Source organism: Maylandia zebra, unplaced genomic scaffold, assembly GCF_041146795.1.
Source record: "Maylandia zebra isolate NMK-2024a unplaced genomic scaffold, Mzebra_GT3a scaffold03, whole genome shotgun sequence".
NCBI lineage: Eukaryota > Metazoa > Chordata > Actinopteri > Cichliformes > Cichlidae > Maylandia > Maylandia zebra.
In genome coordinates, this window is record NW_027490033.1 from 4026971 (window position 1) to 4049166 (window position 22196).

At 39.5% G+C, this 22196-nt stretch overlaps 2 long non-coding RNA genes across 2 annotated transcripts; both read right to left on the reverse strand.

Annotated features, from left to right (window-relative positions):
- Positions 1–895: 895 nt before the first annotated feature.
- Positions 896–6161, reverse strand: LOC143415749 (uncharacterized). The gene is made up of 3 exons (XR_013096181.1): positions 6079–6161; positions 5730–5842; positions 896–1735 (listed from the first exon to the last, which is right to left on the reverse strand). It is a non-coding gene; the product is annotated as an uncharacterized LOC143415749 (long non-coding RNA).
- A 10448-nt stretch (positions 6162–16609) lies between these two features.
- Positions 16610–21391, reverse strand: LOC143415748 (uncharacterized). The gene is made up of 4 exons (XR_013096180.1): positions 21320–21391; positions 21082–21146; positions 17543–17639; positions 16610–17353 (listed from the first exon to the last, which is right to left on the reverse strand). It is a non-coding gene; the product is annotated as an uncharacterized LOC143415748 (long non-coding RNA).
- Between the last annotated feature and the right edge of the window lie 805 nt (positions 21392–22196).

Below are 22196 nucleotides of genomic sequence, written 5' to 3' on the forward strand. Positions count from 1 at the left end.
TTTGCAAAGAAACCCTCCAAAGACATCTGTTTTTTACTAATTTTGCTAGTTTGTGGGTTTAATATTAACTAATGTATCTTGACATGCGTCAAGAGTCAGTCATAGACTGAAGTAACTGAGAGAATTCAGTCTTTTTCCAAATAAAACACTGTTCAGAGTCGGATAATAAATAAAACAGAAATAATGTAAGTTATTTATTTTTTCTGTGCGGTACGAGCTTCAACTCTCTTGACCCGGTACCAAACGACTCAAGGCCTGGTACTGGTCCGTGGCCCGGGGGTTGGGGACCGCTGCTATAGACTACAGTGTACGCTCTACACCTACTTACTGGTTTTTGTTGCACCAGTCTGCATCTCCCAATTACTTTGTGTGTTTCGCTTACAGCTCCGCACCACCCAGGCGGCAAAAAATGTGCATGTTCTTTGTGATCTCGTAACCAATGCCCTCTGCCGTCAAAGTCGAGAATTAGTTAATGGGCATCATGTGACTAGTGGAAGCCAGATCCTTTTATTTAGCAAAATTGGGGTTATTAGTTAAATGTTATTGTTGAGGGGCACAGACAGCACATGTACACAGATTAAAAAATAGTAATGCCTCAAGAACAGGGCTTTTGGGACGTCCAAGAGGAAAGGGGCAAATGCTCAAGCCCCCTCCGTTATGGCAACGACGTTTAGACGTTTAGAAAAGTCTTAGAAATGAATCGCATGCCAAAATGAAAACAAAAAAATTGGATGACATTAAAAACAAAAGAAACAAGAGACAGGGCGCTGAATAAGAACTTGTCAGCTTGTGAGTCTTGTAACTGGTGATGCGCCAAATGTTAAAAAATAAATATATAAAAACCAACAAACACCAAAAAGTGACTTTTATTATATGCTTATTCTGTGATCAGATAAAAAATATTTTATTAGAAGCAAGCTGGATCTAAGAGATTATTTCTACACAGCATCCTACAGTCAGTACAATTAATATGTCGGTATTGGTGGGATGAATATAAAATTCCCTCATCAGAAGGAAATAATAGTTTTATGTTATTTCATGTAACATGTGAAGAAATAGAGGTTGATCACATGTTAAAAAATGTATATACTTATTGCTAAGACAGACTCAAATAAAAACTTATAATGAAGAAGACGTTTCCAGCGACGTTTAGTTAGAGCTGATGCTAAATGTTGCTCTTTTGTTTTCTCAGAAATGTAAATTTGTGGGTACAGAAGTAGAGCGCATGGGGATTTTTCCTATAGTTGCATTATTGGATTCAAAGGTCATTTCATCACCATAATAGTGCACAGGTAACTTTCCTTCACATTTGACCACAACTATTCTGTTAGTGAGAAGTGTGCCTTTATACTGACATTTGGGTTTCCTGGCTCCATTGTTCTTTAGGTCACATCTAACAATGCGAAACTTTGCTACACTCTTTGTCGTGCCATTCGTCTGATCATATCTTCCTTGACCGTTACAAATGGCTTTGACCTGTTTGTAATCACTGAGGATGAATGTGTTAACATCCTTACATTTGTTTCGATCAGCATATATTTTCTTTTTTTTTCATTTCTGTATCACATTTTTTCACGCTCATCTTGGCATCTACATGCTGTCGTCTAAACTTTTCATAATTTGTTTCATTCAGTCGCTTCTCAATTCGGTTGGGTTGAAGATTGGCTGGTTTTGAGAGTCCAGTAACAAAGGGCAGCACAAGCAGCAAACAGGTAAACATGATCCTCATTGTTTCCTGGAGAGAGAAAAACAGGAACATTTTCCAGATCAAGAATTTAATGCAACAAAAGCGTCATCACTGTAGTGGCAGAAGTAAGTATTTGATCCCATGCTGAATTTGTAAATTTGTTCCCTTATGAAGAAATGAACAGTCTCTATTTTTTGTGGATGTTTTATTTTACTGGAGAGAGACAAGAACACCAACAGAAAAAAAACACAATACATGATTTCTTTTCACTGATTTGCATATAATTGAGTGAAGTAAGTTTTTGATCCTCGACAACCCAACAAGCGTTCTGTGGCATGAACTGAGCCCACTTTGTTTGGAGGAAGAGAAATGCTGAGTGTAACCCACAGAACATCATCCCCACTGTCAAGCACAGAAGTGGAAACATTATACTGTGGGGCTGTTTTTCTGCCAAGGATACAAGACGACTTCACCACACTGAGGCGGCCAGTAGATGGAGCCATGTACTGCAAAATCTTGGACAAGAACCACTTTCTCTCAGGCAAAAGACTGAAGATGTGTCATCGATGGGTCTTCCAGCATGACAATGGCCTAAAACATACCACTGATGCAACAAAGGTGTGGCTAAAGAAGAAGCACAAGGACATGGAGTGGAGCTAAGGCAGTCTCCAAACCTCAGTCCTGAAGAAAATCTGTGGAGGGAGCTGAAGCTTAAAGTTACCAAACAGCAGCAAAGAAATCTAAAGAATTTAGAGAGTTTGTGGAAGGAGGAGTGGAAAAAAATCCCTCCTGAGATGTGAGCAAACCCAGTGACCAACTACAAGAAACATATTACCGCAGTGCTAGGCAATAAAGGTTTCTCCACCAAGTACTAAGTTGTGTTTGAGATCAAATACTTACTTCACTCAGTGACATATAAATCAATTCATTTATTTTAGCGAATACATTTTTTATTCAATTTTGGTTGATATTCTGTCTCATTACATCAAAATGAAAATACTTTAAAAAAAAATTAGAGACTGATTATTTAATATAAGTGAACAAACTTACAAATTCAGCAGAGGATCAAATGATTATTTCCCCCCAGATAATAGCTTCTTTTTATGACCAGCTTTTCTCTTTTTTGTCTTTTTGAAAAGTTGCTGGCCAACAAAGTTTTATTCATTTATTCAAAATAAAAAATAAAAATAATAATAATAAAAAAGTTTTATTCATAGATGTTTTTTGCATTAGATAAATTTGCAAACTGAACTCGACGCTTCCAGAACCTCTCAGTTTGTTCTTGTTTCTTTATTGACTTATATAGAAACCCACATAAGTTTGTTTAACTTATGTAACAAATGAATAAAGCAACTAAATTTAAGTAAAAGGATAATTTTAGTATTTCTGATCCATTCTTTACAGAATTTTTTCAAATCATTTTCAAACATTCAGATTTGTCTTTTATTTTCTTGTTAAACCTCGTAAACGGTGAACTAAAAACCCTGGAGTATGGTTTGAAACGTTGATATTTTAGTCTGAAAAGGAGCATGTTTCGCTTTCTGGAAGCGTTTATGTTGAAACTGGAGCACTAATCAGTACTTCTCCACACCTGTGGTGCACGCGCTGCGCAGAGCATGCGCGCCAGAGGAGGGGGCTGACTTACTTGAGCAGGAAGCGCGGACTGAGAGACAAGTCGAAAAGAAAAGACGGAAGATCGCTGATGAGGAAAAGCAGAAAGAAATAATTTAACTGAGCTTGAAATGAAACAAGAGCTAGCGAATCTCTGCTGGACAGGTAATTACCGCTGTTTGGTTTAATATTCTATTTTAAACAGTGTAACTATGAACTAAGACGAATACGGATCATATATTTTCATACAGTTATGTTCCAGGTTGATGTTTGCGTGTCTTCACTGTAAAGACCGCAGGTTATTGGAGAGTGCCTGAAAGGAATATATGCGCCAAGGATCATTTAAAAAATAATAATTAAAGTAAATGAAACTAACTAAAAACATGTGTCATTACTTTCTTATTCCTTTTAATGATGACTTTTAAAATCATTAAATGATAAAATAAAATAAAAATAAAAAATCAATATCAATATAACAGCTTCCAAAAATTCAATATCAAAACCAGTCTAATTTTTACTTTAGTAAATATTTTGAAACTTTTCAGAGAGGCACGGAGGACATGTTGAACAATAATATTGTGTAATTTTTAAAAGTATTACTTGATTTTTTTAAAACAGGAAATTGTAATCATTTACATACATTTGGTAGCATGTAGACATTATGAAGGGGCTGCTTTACCTAATAATTTTTTACATTCACAAGATTAAACTTGACTTTTTTCACGAAGACACAAATAAAATTGTGGAGTTTGCTGGTAAGACCTTATAATCTTAGAAATATTTGAATATGCCTGCATAGCAGCTCATTTGGGGTGATCGTGGCTCAAGAGTTGGGAGTTCGCCTTGTAATCTGAAAGTTGCCGGTTCGAGCCCCAGCTCGGACAGTCTCGGTTGTTGTGTCCTTGGGCAAGACACTTCACCTACTGGTGTTGGCTAGAAGGGTCGATGGCGCGATATGGCAGCCTCGCTTCTGTCAGTCTGCCCCAAGGTAGCTGTGGCTACAACTGTAGCTGCCTCCACCAGTGTGTGAATGACTGGGTGTGTAAAGCGCTTTGGGGTCCCTAGGGGGGGACTAGTAAAAGCGCTATACAAATACAGGCCATTTACCATGTGACAGAAGTTTTTATGTAAAGTAGTGGAAATTAACAACAAGTCATTTAAATAAATTTGATGATTTTTTTAACTCTCAGTTGATGAGTTCATGAGTAGGGCAGGGTATCGTCACTGATTTCTAGAATCGATTCGCTTCCGATTCTCAAGGTACCGAATCAGTTCGATCCACGATTCGATTCAATTCGATTCGATTTGAATCTGGGAAATTTGGACAGTCAGAAATATTATAATTCAGATCAGTACAGTACATTTTATTGTATCTATAAAAAGGAAGCTGACACACACAAGACGTTATCAGAGGTGTGAGCGTCACAGCAGATGCCTTTGTGTCAAAGTAGCTGAAGATAAAACACAGAAAAACATGAAGGTGGTTTTACTGTTCTGGGATTTTATAAAAATATTCTGCAGTACATCAAAAATGAAAGAAAACCATTAATCAACATATGAACGTTACCTCTGACATTACCGCGGTTTTATTAGAGACACGGCTAAGCGTTTTGCATTTTGCATAATTTTAAAAAGTTTACATTTGTTTAGTATTGAACGGCAGAAATTGGGTTTTCTTTTCGGAAGTAAGTAAAACAGCAGCTGACAGCCTGTAAACAACAGTAGACTTCTGTGTAACAAGCAAGACAACAGACAGACAGAGAGAGAGAGCTGTGCATCGTGGTGGAAGCAAAACGGCAAAAGTCAGAGTGAATTCATGACGATGTTTATGTGAAGCGTAGTTTGCTGCTTCGTTTGCTGCTGGTTCAGTCAATGTTGTTTGGAGAGAGATAAAACTAACAGCTTTATGATCAGCGCAAAAAGGGCGTGAACACAAAGCGCGGACCCGCCGACAAATCAGAATCAGCCAGCTGTCGGCTTTCAGCCCCGACTGTGAGAAAGGCGACATCTAACTGATTCTGATCCGCGCTCCGCGCTGTGTGTTTACATCTTTGTGCAGAATCCGTGTTCCTGCTCTCATTTACTGTCTTAGCTGTTTGGTGGTTGTTGAAAGTTTGTGATCTTTCACCAGAGATTCTGGCATTTTGGGCAAAATAAATTTATATTAAAAAAAATCAATTCAGGATTTTAATGGATTGATGTCACGTTATCCAAGCCAGAATCGATTTTAATCGATAAATCGATTATAAAAACCCACCCCTATTCATGAGGTGTATCTAAAGACAACTTCTCTACTTGCATCCACACATTGAACCTTACAGAGGGAAACGGTCATTGCACTCAGTCATGACAACATTCTTGCTAAATATAATTATTTATATTATAAAGATATGAAACTTTTAAGCAAACTTTTCCAACTGAGGTCACTTACCGTACTTTTTGCTTTACTGATCAGTGGTTGGTTGATTAACCTGCAGGAGTTCAGGCACGAGTCAGTCGTCTGGAACAGCGGGTGGTGAAGATGTCTTCAGTAAATGAAATGCTCTAAAGGGGAATTAAAATTGAACATTATTTGAACATAAATAAAAAAAGATAGGCCTCTGCCTGTGCATGCACATTTCTTATGCACGATATTCATGGTCACAGAACCCAGATGATGCATGTTTTAAAGCCCATATCTGGTTAGTGAATGTGAGTATAAGTGTGGCAGGAGATCGAGTTATTCAAAATAAACATGCTGTCTATAAAAGATTTTAAATATGCAAATAAAAAGTTCTTACCAAACGAGGAGTCAAGATGAGCAGAGACCAGGTCTAGTGCAGCTCAGCTGTTGTTAAATTCTACCCGAGCAGGTTGGAGCTCATTTGTGTCACAGACAAGTAAAACTTTGGGGGCTTCAGCTTTTAAACATTTCAGCAGCCCCACCTTAAATTAACTAGCATCAGTGTCTACATCACCAGCCCACCAGTTAGCACTGCTCTGTTTGTGGTTCAGAACATGCTGCAAACATGATGTGAGGACCAGTGACCACAGCTGCAGATGCAGGTTGTCTTTCATAGCTCGCGTTACAACAATTGCAGCTATTTTTTTTTTCAATTCAATAAACCACATGTTTTAAAAATAAGTAAATTAAAAAAATATTGACATTTGTGAAAAAAGTGCAGAAACTGCCTTTTGGCTTAGTTTTTGTTAAGTAAATAATGGCACGGTGTAATATATCACGTGTTGTTATTCCCCTGATGTTGTATACACCTAATTTTAAAGTGGGCACTAAGACTCTATTGTAGAGTCTGACAGCAGCTGGAAAGATATCTGAAATTTCTCCTCACACACTGTTGTTGCAGCAGCGTGTCACTGTAGGACCTGCATGTGGTGGGAGGTGGGTTTTTGTTTTATTTTTAATATCCTGTCCTATCTGCCAGCTTTTGCAATCAGAATTGTGACCTGAATGCATTGTGGTGCAGAACACATTTTGCTTTTGCAAGATCAGCTACTTAGAATCTCTATAGGCTCCTCTTGTTCATGTGACTATGTTATCTGTTTATTTATTCATTTCTATTTGTGTTATTTCAGTTATTACACTGGTATAGTATGACTATGTCACCTGCAGCCTCCAGCAGTACCAGTTACCTGAGACCACACATCTCAGCGACGTGTGCGTGCCCATCCCAGCAGGGGAAAGAGGGAAGCCCCAGCTGTCCCAGCAGAACACACCATAAAAGATGATTGATGTCACCCCAGAGTCATAGACGGTCTTCAGAAACTCCAAAACAATTGAATCTAGGCTTCTAGGTGTCCATCAGGTGTGATGTCAGAGCCACCAGCCTGCAGCTGTTGTTCATTTACATCTGCCTAATTGATCATTTATCCTCAGCACACTTTTCAGTTCCCTTGCCTGAAACTGGACAACATGTAAAGTCTAAATTCAAACAAAGGTTGGGGAAACCTGCGCTGAGCTGAGACAGAAGAAGTCTGAAGTCGAACTCGGATGAGTGACAGAGCGTTCCTGCTACTGAAAACTCTACGTCCAGATGAACAAAATGAACTTTTCGGGACAGGTCCCCAGATGTTTTCTCTTCTCAGAATCCTCTTCACAGATCATATCTCTTTTATCTGACATACAGTCATGTGGAAAAGAGTGTTTTCATAGGAATCTATAGAGTACTCTGAAAAACTAAGCACTGTACATGAGTGAGTAGCTTGCAGAGCCACCTTTTAGCAGCAGTAGTGTCACTAAATTGTTTCTATATGACTCTTAGTCTGTCACACGGTTGTGCAGGACTTTTGGCTGACGTTTCTTTACATCGTTTCGTCAGTTCATTGAGGTTTGTGGTATTTGTTTATGTAAAGCTCTCTTAAGTTCCCAGCACTGTTTTTCAGGTTGAGTTGTGGACTGTGACCTGGTCATTGCAACACCTTGATTCTGTTGTAGCTCTGCTAATTTGCTTGGGATCTTTGTCCTGCTGCATTACCAAAACTCAGTTTTGACTGTAGACTACTTGGTATACAAGGGACTTCATGGAAAACTCAATGACTGCAAGGGCCCAGGTTCTGTAGCTGCAAGACAAGCTCAAATCATCACCCCTTCACCACCATGCTAACAGCTGGTATGCGGTGTTTGTGCTGTTATGCTTTGCAAATTTGCTACTAAACTTGCAGCCATGCTGTCATGCTGTTTTTAGAGAGCAGAGACTGTCTCCTTGCAACCCTTCCAAACAAGCCACACTTATTCAAACTTTTTCTAATTGTCATGGCCTCTAACATTTAACTTGCTTACTGAGGCCTCTAGAGTCTGAGATGTAGCTTCTGGATTTTTGAGCTTTTTCTGACCACTGCACAGTTTGACCCTGGGGTGAATTTTCTGGGTCATCAGTTCCTGGGAACATTATGACATTGTGTTAACAAACACCTGAATACTCCAGACCAGCAAACTGACAAAATGTTTGCTTTTATAGAGCTGCTCACATATGCTGATGAGCAATTATTCAAATGCAGTGGATTAGCAGCATCTGGCTGTTAATCACCTTCTAATTTGCATTGAAGCAATAAAGGTGCCTTCTGAATAATATGAGCTGTCTGGTGTGGTATTCATATTTAAAGTGAATAATCAGAATCAGATTATATGTATATATGTGTATATGTATATGTGTGTATATGTATATGTGTGTATATATATATATATATATATATATATATATATAGATATATATATAGATATAGATAGATAGATAGATAGAATGAATTTTGTCATTTGTTATTTTACTGTAGAACATGTGCCAGCTGGTATAACTGTATTAGATGGAGGAGTTGTGCAGGGAGATGGCCACGGGCAGGAATGATTTCCTGTGTTGTTCAATGGTGCATTTTGGTAATCTCAGTCTCTCATTGAATGTGCTTCTTTTCTTGGACGACATCTGCCTCTCAGACACCCTGAAGGAGTCCATCTCCACTCATTACTGGCCTTGCGAATCAGTTTGAGTCTGTTGGCACCTGTGACCGTCAACCTGTTGCCCCAGCATGCAACAGCATAGAGGATGGCACTGGCCACAACAGATTTGGAAAAAATCCTGAGCATTGTCCTCAGAAAATAGAGACGACTCTGGCCCTTCCTGTAGAGTGCAGCTGTGTTCTTAACCCAGTCCAGTTTATTATGCATGTATACTCCAAGTCCAGTTAAAAGCATCAGCAACTTAAACATAGTTTTGAAATATACAATTTATATTTTTCAATTCATATTAAAATTGACTGATTAAAAACGTTTTCATAGAGATTAAAAAACATTCCTGCTTAGATTTAGTCACAATGAAATGATGACTGTAAAGTTTTAAAAGTAAAATTTATAAAGGTAAACTCAAAAGTAGTCAAACATGGCAATTTATAACCTTGACTTCAGAGTTTTACATGACACAAAGTGTTACATTATAACATGTAGTTAGTGTGATAACATCTAGAGTTATTGCATTCATAGAAGTTTCTTCTGCTCTCAGAACAGATTCAGTTGTTCACAGTTTCGGGTCACGGTGCATTACCAGGCTGCAAACACTCACAAGGTGTTGAGTTGTGGTCACGAAAAGAACAAAGTGTTTAAAGACAAGTCTCTGATGCAGTGTCATCAGACTGTTGACAAACCCTCAGTCTAACCACAGTGTGACAGCACGGCTTTGCTGAAAGTCACGTTTTGCATTGCTTCTCATGAAGTGTTTTCTGCTCTTTATTTCACTTGACTTGAATATATTTACTTGAACAAACCTCTGATGTGTAAATCAGATCCAACTGAATGTCATCAGAACATATAATAATTTTTTTTCTTTTGGTAATAAGTCAAGAATGAGGATTTTGAGTATCGTTGAATATAAAAGTTTTCCATCTCAGGGGGTCAGTTTCTATGTTGGATTGTAAACTCACTTTAGTGCGGTAGTCCTCCTCCTTCATTATTCATCCATGATCACTGATGAGAAGTTAATAGGCATTAGCCATGTCAATTTAAGACATTGTACAACCTCATATTAAAAGATTTTAATGTGTATACTTTTTAATTTTTCACCATGAGATCGAAGCCCATAATAAGTCATATGAAAATGAAAAGGTGAAGCATTACCTTCACCTTGAGCGATGCGAGAAAACTGTTTGCTCTGTTTTTTAAATATGGGCTTTAGGTGGACACTGTGCCTTCTCCATGGTTGACAAGTTACTCAGTACTGTGCCGAGAAATTCCTCTTTCTGTAGAATACTACAGAGTGCTTTTTTTGATTCATAGAATCAATACGTTCTGTATTTCATGCAAAATTTGTTCTCATATATATATATATATATTTTTTTTTTTGCAGACAGCTTGTTGATGCTGCCTCATTTTAAAGTATGATCTGTTTTATTGGAGTCCAGCAGAGGGCAGTGTTTCACTGTCAATATGTGAATGTCTGAAGCTTCAATTGTGTCTTCAGATTGGATTAGGTTGTAATTTATGTTGTCTGTGCGATACTAAAATTATAACGTCGTGGTGGGCCTGATCTCTGACAACAACGAGGCGGCCTACCTGAAGGAGATTAGGAATCTGGAGAACTGGTGCCAGAGGAACAGCCTCCTTCAGTAAGACAAAGGAGCTGATAGTGGACTTCAGCACTAAGCAGGAGAGGAACTACCAGACCCCCGTCATCAACGAGTGCCCAGTGGAGAGAGTGGACAGCTTCAAATACCTCGGAGTTCACATCACGCAGGACCTGTCATGGTCCTGTCACATCAACACCGTGGTGAAAAAGGCCCGTCAGCGTCTCTACCACCTCAGACGCTTGAGAGACTTCCAACTGCCCTCCAAGGTGCTCAGGAACTTTTACTCATGCACCATAGAGAGCATCCTGACGGGAAACATCTTAACCTGGTTCGGGAACAGCACCATGCAGGACAGACAAGCTCTACAGAGGGTTGTGCGTTCAGCTGAGCGCACCATCCGCTCCGAGCTCCCTGACCTGCACTCAATCTACAGCAGGCGGTGCTGGACCAAGGACAGGAAGATGGTGAAGGACCTCAGCCATCCCAACAACAGACTGTTCTCTCTGTTGAGGTCAGGAAAGCGATTCCGCTCCCTGAAGACCAACACAGAGAGACTGAGGAGGAGCTTCTTCCCGCAGGCGATACGGTCTCTCAATCACACCACCACACAGTACTGACCCACACATATAGTTCTTACACACACACATTGGACATTCTGGACATTGTTTTCACTTCATCACTTTAAGCATATTTGCACTGCACAAGACATAATGTGGATTGCACAACACTGGTCACTATATTCTTCATTTCCAGTTAATACTTGTACAGCTGCTGTTATTGTGTATATAATATTTATATTTCTCATACATTCTTATATAGTTCTATACTGTGTATTGTGTATTTTGTTGTACAGTTATTTCATTTTTAACTTTAATTTTTATATTTTATTTTATTTTATTCCTTCCTAGTTAAATTTACCCTTTTTAATTTTCATATTTATTTCCTATCTTATTCATAGCCTTTTCTTTTTTCTTTAGGTCACGAGCAGTTGTGTAAGCATTTCACTGCATATCGTACTGTGTATGACTGTGTATGACTGTGTATGCGACATATAAAATTTGAATTTGAATTTAATGGGATGTTGAAGCTCTTCTAAATCCTCACCAGGTTTTGCTCAAATGCTACTGATATAAACTCACAATATATCGGCAGTAAATAATAGAGAGGAGAAAGGAGGAAACAAAAGTCAATTACAAAGTTAATGGGGCTGCTTGGAGCCATATCAACAGTTTAAATGATAAAGTTACAGATATCAGGGGGAGAAAATAAAACAACAGCTGTGGCTCATCAATAAGGCTCTGCAAAATAGAAAACAGGAGGGAGACTGATATTTACTGTGAGTAAATATCAGTCTCCCTCCTGTTTTGAAACCTAAAGTTAGGAAATAATAATGATGCTCTCTGACATCCACAAAATGTCAGACACACGACACAGAGCTAAACCTCTGCTGGAAAATACACACCAGAAAATTTAGTTAATTTTTTAACTGTACACAAGCACTGGGACTGAAAACAACATCTTTGGTTTCATTCTATAATGGAAACAAGAGAGAAAAGTGTGAAACTGTTCATGCCTGTCTGAGAAAAGTGTATAAAGTGTGTAGTGACGGGTTTTACAGCCTTAAAAAATCTAAAATAATTGTAAAAAATAAAGCTGGCTACTTCGCAGATTTCACCTCTCGCTGGTTATTTTTAGAACGTAACACCTGCAATAAACGAGGGGACTCTATATAAAAATACTGAGAAATTTCAGTCCTTTCTCTCTTTTGCTCTGAGGCGCGATGGAAAAATATCGACAAGTTGATGAACATCATCTACATATATATTCGGTAAATGCCCAAGACATCTTGAGAAATGTAAATCACCGCTTGATTCGTCCATTTGGTTGACTGTTTTTGGGAAATCCGACCTTAAACAAGACGCGAATATCACACCGGAAACGAAGCGCCCCACAGGAGTTTCCCCACCGGAAGTAGCATATGCTAAGGTGCGCATAGTCTATTGTAACTGACTGTAAAATGTCAGCACAATGAAAATAAACTCCACCTAAACTTGGTTTATATCTGACCCAGATAGACTGCAGGTCATAAGTTCTTACCTGAAGTTCAGTTCACCTGACACTCGGATCGGCGGCCGCCTCGGGTCTGTCCTCCTGCCTCCCCTTTCCCTTGTTCCCTCATCCACCTGCTGGCCTCCACCACTTGCTAATGTTACTGAATCTGTGGAAGCTCCGCCATAGCCACCACCAAACAATTGAGTTATTTTTACACATCTGCCAGCATCTGTCCAATCCACCACCTTTCATTGTTCAAAAAAACATCGGCCCATAAAAACGAAAAATCACCATCGGCCCACCGAGTGCAGCTATGGCTGCTTAATAGTAATTTATTTTTGTACAGGGCCAGCAAAACAACAGTTTTCGAGGGCATTGCCATATTGGAATGCCGACTTCTCTGACGAGGCTAACCAGATCGCCGTTTACTCCAGCGACACATCGTTGTCAGGTCCGTGTTTTGATTTCCGAGGTAAGTCGAACGCAACACGCAAAGTAACGAATAAAGACCCTATCCAAATCCCAGTAACGATTAAGGCGTTCCTGATTTTGGCATAATAATGAGTTACCGTGCTCGTTACCTCAATAATAACGTAGTTACTGTAGCGCGTTACTTAATAACGCGTTAGTCCCTACACTGCTAATAACAAAGAACTGTAATGACAGGCATAATAGAGATGAAGAATGGACTTAAACATAGAAATAAACTCAAACTCAAAACGCTGGGTCAAAAGACTCAGGATCGTGACATGAACAGAATCAAAGTTTTCATTACACGGATGATTGAGCAGCATTTGATTAAATGAACAATAACTGCTCTTATTTGAATAAAGGAAAAAATGAGTACAACATCATATCTGAACAGAGAGATGTAACATGCACCAAATTCAAATTCACTGAGCCAGCAGCAAAACAGCTTGTAACATGTTGTTTTGTGTGATTCAGGTGGACTGAAAGAGTCTAATACAGGTAAACTATTAATAATATCAGAATATGAAAGACTGCCGTCCACTTTAGCTAATTAAATAAGATCCAGAAGAGGCAGAGCATTAACAAGAACACTGTCAGTGTCTGTGTGTCATAGTTCTGAGTCTTTGTCCCACTGTTTTGCGTTGGTGGATTTTTCAATGTTGCTTATGCTATTGTTTTATTCTTATAGTAACTGATGTTTCCTAGTTTAGTTTTCTTGCTTGATTGTTTGCCTTGATAGCCAAACTTAACAAAACAAAAAGGTGGGGGGAGGAGGACTGGGTGGTTGAGCCAAACCAAAAAAATAATAAAACAAAAAGAGGTCAATAGCTTCCCTGTGCCTACATAAAATGAAATGTAAAACAAAAAGGCCTATCTAGCTACTCGAACAAAAGGTCAGTAAAAAACATGCAAACGTGGCGTCAACCGCATAACCTAGTGCAGGGGTCGGCAACCCTGAGCACGCGAAAGGTTAACTGATGGCACGACCATAGTTGGACTGGCCATCCTGGTATGCCGGTGGTGATTTTTCGTTTTTATGGGGGGATGATTTTTGTTCGTTTTTTTTAATAACAGTATAAGCAATGAAAGGTGGTGGATTGGCCAAATGATGGCTGATGTGTAAAAATAAATCAGTTGTTTAGTGGTGGCTATGGCGGAGCTTCCACAGAGGCCAGCAGGTGGATGATGGAAAGGGGAGGCAGGAGGAGGAGAGGCAGGAGGAGGAGAGACCGAAGGCGGCTGCCGGTCCGAGTGTCAGGTGAACTGAACTTCAGGTAAGAAGTTATGACCTGCAGTCTATCTGGGTCAGATATAAACCAAGTTTAGGTGGAGTTTATTTTCGTTGTGCTGACTTTTTACTGTCAGTTACAATATCTCGTACTGCGTGCTAGCTAGCATGACGGAGTTTCTATACAGCTGGGTGAGTGCTATGATGTTACTGATAGTGAACTTTAGTTTATTCATAAGGTTAGTTAGTAGAGTTGCCAACCGTCCCGTAAAAAACTGAATCGTCCCGCATTCAGAGAAAATATTACACGTTTCGTATTGAGCTGAAAAGGAAAACAGTTTGTCCCGTACTTCAGCTAGAATGAAAAAAAGACACAAAGCTGGAGTTATTCTGTCTTTACGCTGCAGCCGTCTCTTCTTCTCTCATTCTCTCCCCCTGCCTCTCCTGTTGCTTCTTCAATCATGAAACTGATCAATGATCAGCTGATCGGCTTTTCTCTCGTTTGTTTATCGCCCACTTTGCGCCAGAAAGAGGAAACCAGCGGAGGTCGCACTAATCAACAGCAGCACGTTTAAGCTTGATCAGCTGTTGTTAGAATTTATTTAATATTAATTTCTAGTATCAGCTGATGTTTGCTGGAGCCACAGCTGTAAAAGCTGCTGGTCATGATATCGGGTTGGATATGTGGTGAGAGGGAATCTGAATGTAAGTTTTATTTGTACAATGAAGGAAGTTGCCAGGAGAATAATCTCCTCCTTAATGTCAGCAAGACTAAGGAGCCGATCGTGGACTTCACTACAAAGCAGGAATTACAAGCCCCTCATCATTAGTGGCACACCAGTGGAGAGAGTGGACAGTTTCCGATACCTGGGTGTCCACATCAATCAGGACCTGTCATGGTCCTGTCACATCAACACCGTGGTTAAGAAAGCCCACCAGCGTCTCTTCTTCCTCAGAAGACTCAGAGACTTCCATCTGCCACTGAAGGTGCTCAAGAACTTTTACTCCTGCACCATCGAAAGCGTCCTGACGGGAAACATCTGCACCTGGTTTGGGAACAGCACCAAGCAGGACAGACGAGATCTGCAAAGAGTGGTGCGCTCAGCCGAACGCATCATTCGATCAGAGCTTCCTGACCTGCTGACCAAAGCCAGGAAGATTATGATGGGCCTCTCCCATCCCAATAATGGACTCTTCTCACTGTTGAGGTCTGGGAAGCACTTCTCTTGAGGCCAAAACAGAGAGAATGAGGAGGAGCTTCTTCCCTCAGGCTATTCGGGCCCTGAACCAGGTGTAGGACTGGACTCTCACACACATCACATCACCACACGCACTCTGGTTTTTCTTCTTGCACACTTCCTAAATTTTATAATTTCTCTTGACTAATAATCTCTTACGTAAACTGTTATTTGTACATTTTTACTGTTATTTGCACAATTTTACTGTAAATTTTGTAGTAACCTGTAAATTTGTATATCTTACTGTAAACCTACTGTCATGTAATGGTCGGGCACTGCACAGCTACAAGCATTTCACCTCATGTCATACTGTGTATGGTTGTGTTTGTGACAAATAAAATTTGAATTTGAAGTTCACCTAAACCAGGCTTTCTTTGTGTTAGCTGCCTGATAAAACCTAAAACTCTAGTCAGGGATTGCAGGTGTCACAACGGACATTATCAGCTTTCTCTGTCAATCCTATCTTTCTGTTTCACACTCTGTGTGCACTCATATAAAAAAATCTTTAAAAAAAATAATCACATGACTCTTCTTCCACACAGCATGATCCCAGAGTGCCGCTTGCTCCAATCAGCACTGTTAAAACAATGAGATTAATGCTGCGTTAAAAAATGAGCCTTTAGCACATAGAGAGGATTAAACAGGTTAATTCGAGCTCATTATTTCTAAGGCAGATGCTACACATTAGAGCTCTGAAACTTCAAGTTGGACACATTCAAACACTAAAGCTTACTCTCTCACAGACTAACAAAAGAGACTCTACATCGCACTTAAAACACGCTGTGAATAAAATAATCAGTGAAAATTAGTTTATTTTAAAGCACAACTCATAACCTGCTCCTGATATTTTTAGTTTTTATTGTCTCAGCTGCAGGGTTTAAGGGTTAATTAATTATCAATTAATGACAGTGGGTGTGAATACAGATTATTGAACTGTAAAACAGGAGAAATAATAAGCAAAGACATTCGCCTCGTCAGCCATGCCACAATTTATTGGACAGGAAAAAGCAAACCTTCATGAATTCATCCACTAACTTCTGAATTCTATAACTATAGCCTTGTTTGTTTGTTATGTCTTTTGTTACAAATAAATGCATTTATAAACAAATATGCATAAACACTTAATAAACACATGAACTCAACATGAAATTACATGGGGTAAAGTTCATAATATTCATTTATGCATTTTTATGTTTTTTTATATGTTCTTTTATGTAGCTATGGACGCATTACTGAGTCTTGCAAGAATGCCAACCTTACAAGCAGCGACAGTTTTTATTTAATAAAAGATGAGCAATAATTGTGAGAACAAGAGAAGATGTAGCCAATTAGAAACAACTGTCAAAATGTACAACATGCAAGCTAAGAAAGCAAAGTGTAACGATTTTGCCATAATTTTAGTGATCGTTGTATCTTTTCAACATTCATTTCAAAATCAGTTCTCTCATATTTCCTCTTTATTATTTTCATCACTGTTTAAGAAACGTAACAAAGTCTTATAAAGCATCTAAACCAGCATCATGAAGTGATGTTTAAAGATCGCAGCAAGCTTACAGCATCTCTCAAATCAAAAGAGATGCTGTAAGCAGTCCTACAGCCTGAAAGTGTACAGGCTGAAGGAATCCTCCTCTGATTTTATCACATGCAATTACAATACGCTTTCTCATCTGTATCTGTTTGTATTTACAATGTGTATTGGTTGTTTGTCCCAGCAGTTTACAATACAGAACGCGCATGTTCCTGGGGCTTCTATAAAGATTTCTATTCACATTGATACGATTCCTTGGAGCACAAACTGTTCTAACTTGATTAAAGTTACTAATGATGAAGGTATTCTCGCGCTTACATTTACCATTATTATCTCTGATGTTCCTGTTTGCTATCAGAAAATCACATCCCCCTCGTGGGATTGCGCGGATTATATGCTGGTTTTGGAATTTCCGAACACGTCCGTCAGTCATGCAGAGCACAATGACAGAGAGCGCCACCAGCAGGAAAATGGAAGTCTTCATTGTATTTCTATAGCAAAGAAAGTAAACAGAGTGAATATATAAATCAGTATTATTTCATTTAATTTATTAACTTGTTTATTTTTGTTTCCTAAATTTTAATCGTGCTTAACTATTAAAGTAAAAATGCAATAGATATTTAAAACTACAAATTAGATGATACTAATGCTCCAAACAATAACTAGCAAAGATGTCTCACCTTGTCTTCTTTTTTCAGTTAGCCAAAGTGTGATTGGATGCCTTGAACACCCACAGTTGTTGGTTGAATGAGGAAGATCTTCAGTGTAGGAAACTCTCTGAAAAGTCAGATTGTTTGCAGTGAGTTCATATGGCCTGTAAATGGTAAATGGCCTGTATTTATATAGTGCTTTACTAGTCCCTAAGGACCCAGAAGTGCTTTACATATCCAGTCATCCACCCATTCACGCACTGGTGATGGCAGCTACATTGTAGAGGAGACAGAGGCGAGGCTGCTGGACACTGGCGCCACCGGGCCCTCTCACCACCACCAGTAGGCAACAGGTGAAGTGTCTTGCCCAAGGACACAACGACCGAGACTGTCCAAGCCGGGGCTCGAACCGGCAACCTTCCGATTACAAGGCGAACTCCCGACTCTTGAGCCACGATCGCTCCAGAGGAAAGGTCAGCACCTGCATATCTGACCAGTTTGAATGAATTTATATCTAAACAGAAATCAGTTAAAGCTTTCACTATGCAAGTAAATATGTAAAATATTCATATTATTAAAGATCACAAAATAAAGATCAAGTCATGTAATGCTGTCCATAACTGGTTGATTACGATGTCTTTGGTATATACGGATATATTGATATCCTTATAACTGTAGTTCTTTTAGATTTTGTATGTCATCTTCAAAAATTTCACAAAAGGTTATTTTTCCACATTGTTTGTCTTTAGATTTTATTTGAAGATTCTCCTGCTTTGAAACTCGAGTGGAAAACTAAAAACAGAAACATGTTTTGGATTAAGAGTTTAGTGCAGCTAAAGCTATAGTATTAGAGTGGATATCAAATATGTCCAAAAGGTTAAAGTGGCATTTAGCAAGTAGGGAAAGTGTAAGTGAAAGTGGTGCAAAGAAGAAGTCACAATAATTTGTTTTGTAATTCAATCCATTCGTTCATTTTATTCTGCTTATCCGTGGCCGGGTCACGGGGGCAGCAGCCCAAGCAGAGAAGGCCAGACCTCCTTCTCCAAAGCTTGTATCTGCATCTCGTTTTTTTCGGTCACTATCCAAAGCTGGTGACCAAAGGTGAGGGTAAGGACGTAGATCGACTGGTGAAGTGAGAGATTCGCGTTTAAGCTCAGCTGTCTCTTCAGCATGGACTGGTAAAGAGTCTGCAGCCGCAGCACCAAACTCACTTTGTGTAGCTGTTTGGGAGATAATCTGGAATTTAATTTTTCCTTCCTCACAGTTTCAAATTTTTTAACTGAGCTTCACTTTTCACTTCACAATAATAATAACCAAGTAATTTCTTATTTTATCTTACACCGTTTTACGGGGCAATCGTGGCTCAAGAGTTGGGCGTTCGCCTTGTAATTGGAAGGTTCGAGCACCAGCTCCAACAGTCTCGGTCGCTGTGTCCTTGGGCAAGACACTTCACCTGTTGCCTACTGGTGGTGGTCAGAAGGCCCGGTGGCGCCAGTGTCCGGCAGCCTCACCTCTGTCAGTGTGTGTGTGAATGGGTGGATGACTGGATATGTAAAGCGCTTTGGGGTCCTTGGGGACTAGTAAAGCGTTATACAAATACAGGCCATTTACCATTTTACCAAAAGGTTGTTAGAGATTCAGATTTGTCACTGTTGACTTTCCGTGCATAAAACCTTATAAACACTGAGCTCTAAATGGTTTGAAACTCTAAATCTCGAGTCTAAAAGGGAGCATGTTTATTTTGAAAGCCTTGCAGATGAAATTTGTGGGCGATTCTTTCAGTGCTGATGTTATAACAGCTACTTTTCACACTTACTGTGTGCGCTGTCCTTACTGCTGTGAAATTATGTGTCACATGTTGTAAAAATTAAGCTAAGATGAATGCAGCTCATATATTTTGACACTGTGATGTTTGTGTGTCCTCAATGCAAAGACTGCAGGTTGCTGGAGAGTTAATAAAAGTGACACTACCTTGATGTTGTTTGGCCTCACTGTTTAATAATCTTAGAATTATTTAATACTTCTTAAAATAATAGCCATGTGAACACACTTGCCAACCTTGAGACCTCAGAATTAGGGAGACATTCAAAAGGGCTGTTGGGGAGGGGTGGTATATATATGTATATATATAAAAACACCCAGCACGCCCCTGCGGGCGGTTTATCCTTCAAGCTCGGGTCCTCTACCAGAGGCCTGGGAGCTTGAGGGTCCTGCGCAGTATCTTAGCTGTTCCCAGGACTGCGCTCTTCTGGACAGAGATCTCCGATGTTATTCCCGGGATCTGCTGGAGCCACTCGCCTAGCTTGGGAGTCACCGCACCTAGTGCTCCGATTACCACGGGGACCACCGTTACCTTCACCCTCTATATATATATATATACAAAAAACTTGAATCTTACAATGTTTATTTATCGGATAAAATAAGTTAAATGTCACCGTTATTATTGTCCAGCCGGAAACAGGCCAGGGGTGTCCAAATTCAGAGTCTGCGTCCACCTGAGGACCCGGCCTTCGTGGTCTAAGTGGGCTGGGTCCTCCAAAAGCCGGGCAGACCGGAAATGAGCAACTGTGAAATTGGACGGTCTAGCCTTCAGAATTACATCACGAGCTCTCTCGGTGGAGTGAAACTCAGGTGTCTGCTCCTTGCTATCTAAAATATAACCGGACGCTGGCGTAAATTTTCGACCATCTCACACTTCTGTTTAATCAGTTTTCTGTTTGACGTTTATTCAGCTGTGTGAAAACCCCGGAGGAATCCTCCCGAGGGATTAATAAAGTTTTATTTAATCTCATCTAATCTAATAACTTTAATCTCAGCCAAACCGATTTACTCATGAACAAATAAAACCCAATAACAAAAACATGTTTCAGTTATTTAAGTGACTTATATATCATGTTTAACCTGAGTAGCGAAAGACCGCGGGGGTTTGAAAACGATGTTCCAGGAGTTTGCTGTTCTCCCCGGCTCAGATATTTGAAGTTTACACAGCTATATTGTCGCCTGAAAATATGTTAAAAGTTTATTTTGTGACCCAGAAAGAGTAATAAGAGTAAAATTAAAACTAAGTAGCTGCAGTAGTAGTATCCATTGTTGGAAACTGGAATTGGCTGGGCCAATCTGGGATATGGTTTTTCAATTTTGTTGTCCGGGTGGAAAATCGGGAGAAATTGGGGAGAATGGTGGCTCCGGGAGACTTTTGGTAGCGGCACTGAAATTCGGAATTCTCCCGGAAAAATCGGGAGGGTTGGCATGTATGCATGTGAATCAACATTGCAGTTATTGTTGACAGCAGGCCTAAAATTTTATGATATTGGATCATGAAACTGTCCTCAGATATTAAATGTAAATGATTTGTTGCTGCCACAGGATTAGTCTTTCCTGCTTTGGTTTTGATGGAGCTGATGGTCTGTAGGAACAATGATATTCTCCTCAGAGAGGTGCAGCATAAAACAGGACTTTCCTGCATTAAAAGACATCCAGCGTAGTGTTCTTACTCTACCTAAATGGATCTGTTACATTAGTAATATATGGGAGTTGTATTTAAGTCCTTTCCACATGAGGACACTTACCTTATTTTGTGCTTTACTGATGAGTGGTTGGTTAACCTGCAGTGGTTGAAGTATGTGTCGGTCGTCTGGAAGAGAAGGTGAGAAGACGTCTTTAATGAATGTAATGCTCTGAAGGTGTCAGTGATTACTGTGAATTCATAGTAAAACTGGATTTCAATGAAAAGTTTATTTAAATTTGAGCATAAATCCATAAATTTGGTGTGTATAAATATACATAATATAAATAAAAAATTCTTACCAATTGAGGAGTGAAGACTCGATGAGCAGAGATCACGTCTGGTGCAGCTCAGACACGCAGTTCTGTCACAGAAGCAGAAGAACTGACACTTGGCTCTGGAGGCTTCAGTTTTTATACATTTTAAGTAGCTCCAAAAATAATCAAGACCTACGTCACTAGTGCACCAATTGTAACACACTTCTCTTTTTGTGGTTCAGAAAAACATTGCAAATGTGAGGAGAAATGACCACAATAGCATGCAGATGTGCTTTGTTATTCACAGCTGAGTCCTGCAAGCAGTTCCTGTGGCCAAACTATTGACAATGTCTTTAAATTATTTTTCTTTACATAAATAAACTGAGTGCACCTAAGAATTGCAGACAATTGCTTTTCAGTTTTACATTTCAAATAAGGATCCAAATGCAGACACAACAGAGAAAAGGGAAGAAAAAGTTTATTTAATTAAAACAAAAGTCAAGGCTCAACACAGGCAGGAGAAAAACTAAATATACCAAAATTAAATAAGGACATGGAAAAAAAGCACACAAGGGACTGGAGATGCAACTTCACATGGCAGAAATTTCTTATTGAAAACAAATTTTAAAAGACTCCTAAAATGTAAAATAAAGACACTGAAATCATCAAATAAGAACCTCCAGCAGGTTAAGTCTCAAACACAACTGAAGATGAACACACCAGACCCCCAGGGGCTCTTACTGTTACAGTCCACCCTTTTTGTTCAGTTCAGGAAATCCTGTATTATCCAGTTCTGTATTTCATAGCATTACCAGGCCACTTTCCCTGTAAGAATCCATTATGGTGGTCAGAGGGCCCGATGGCGCCAGTGTCCGGCAGCCTCGCCTCTGTCAGTGCGCCCTAGGGTGGATGTGGCTAAAAT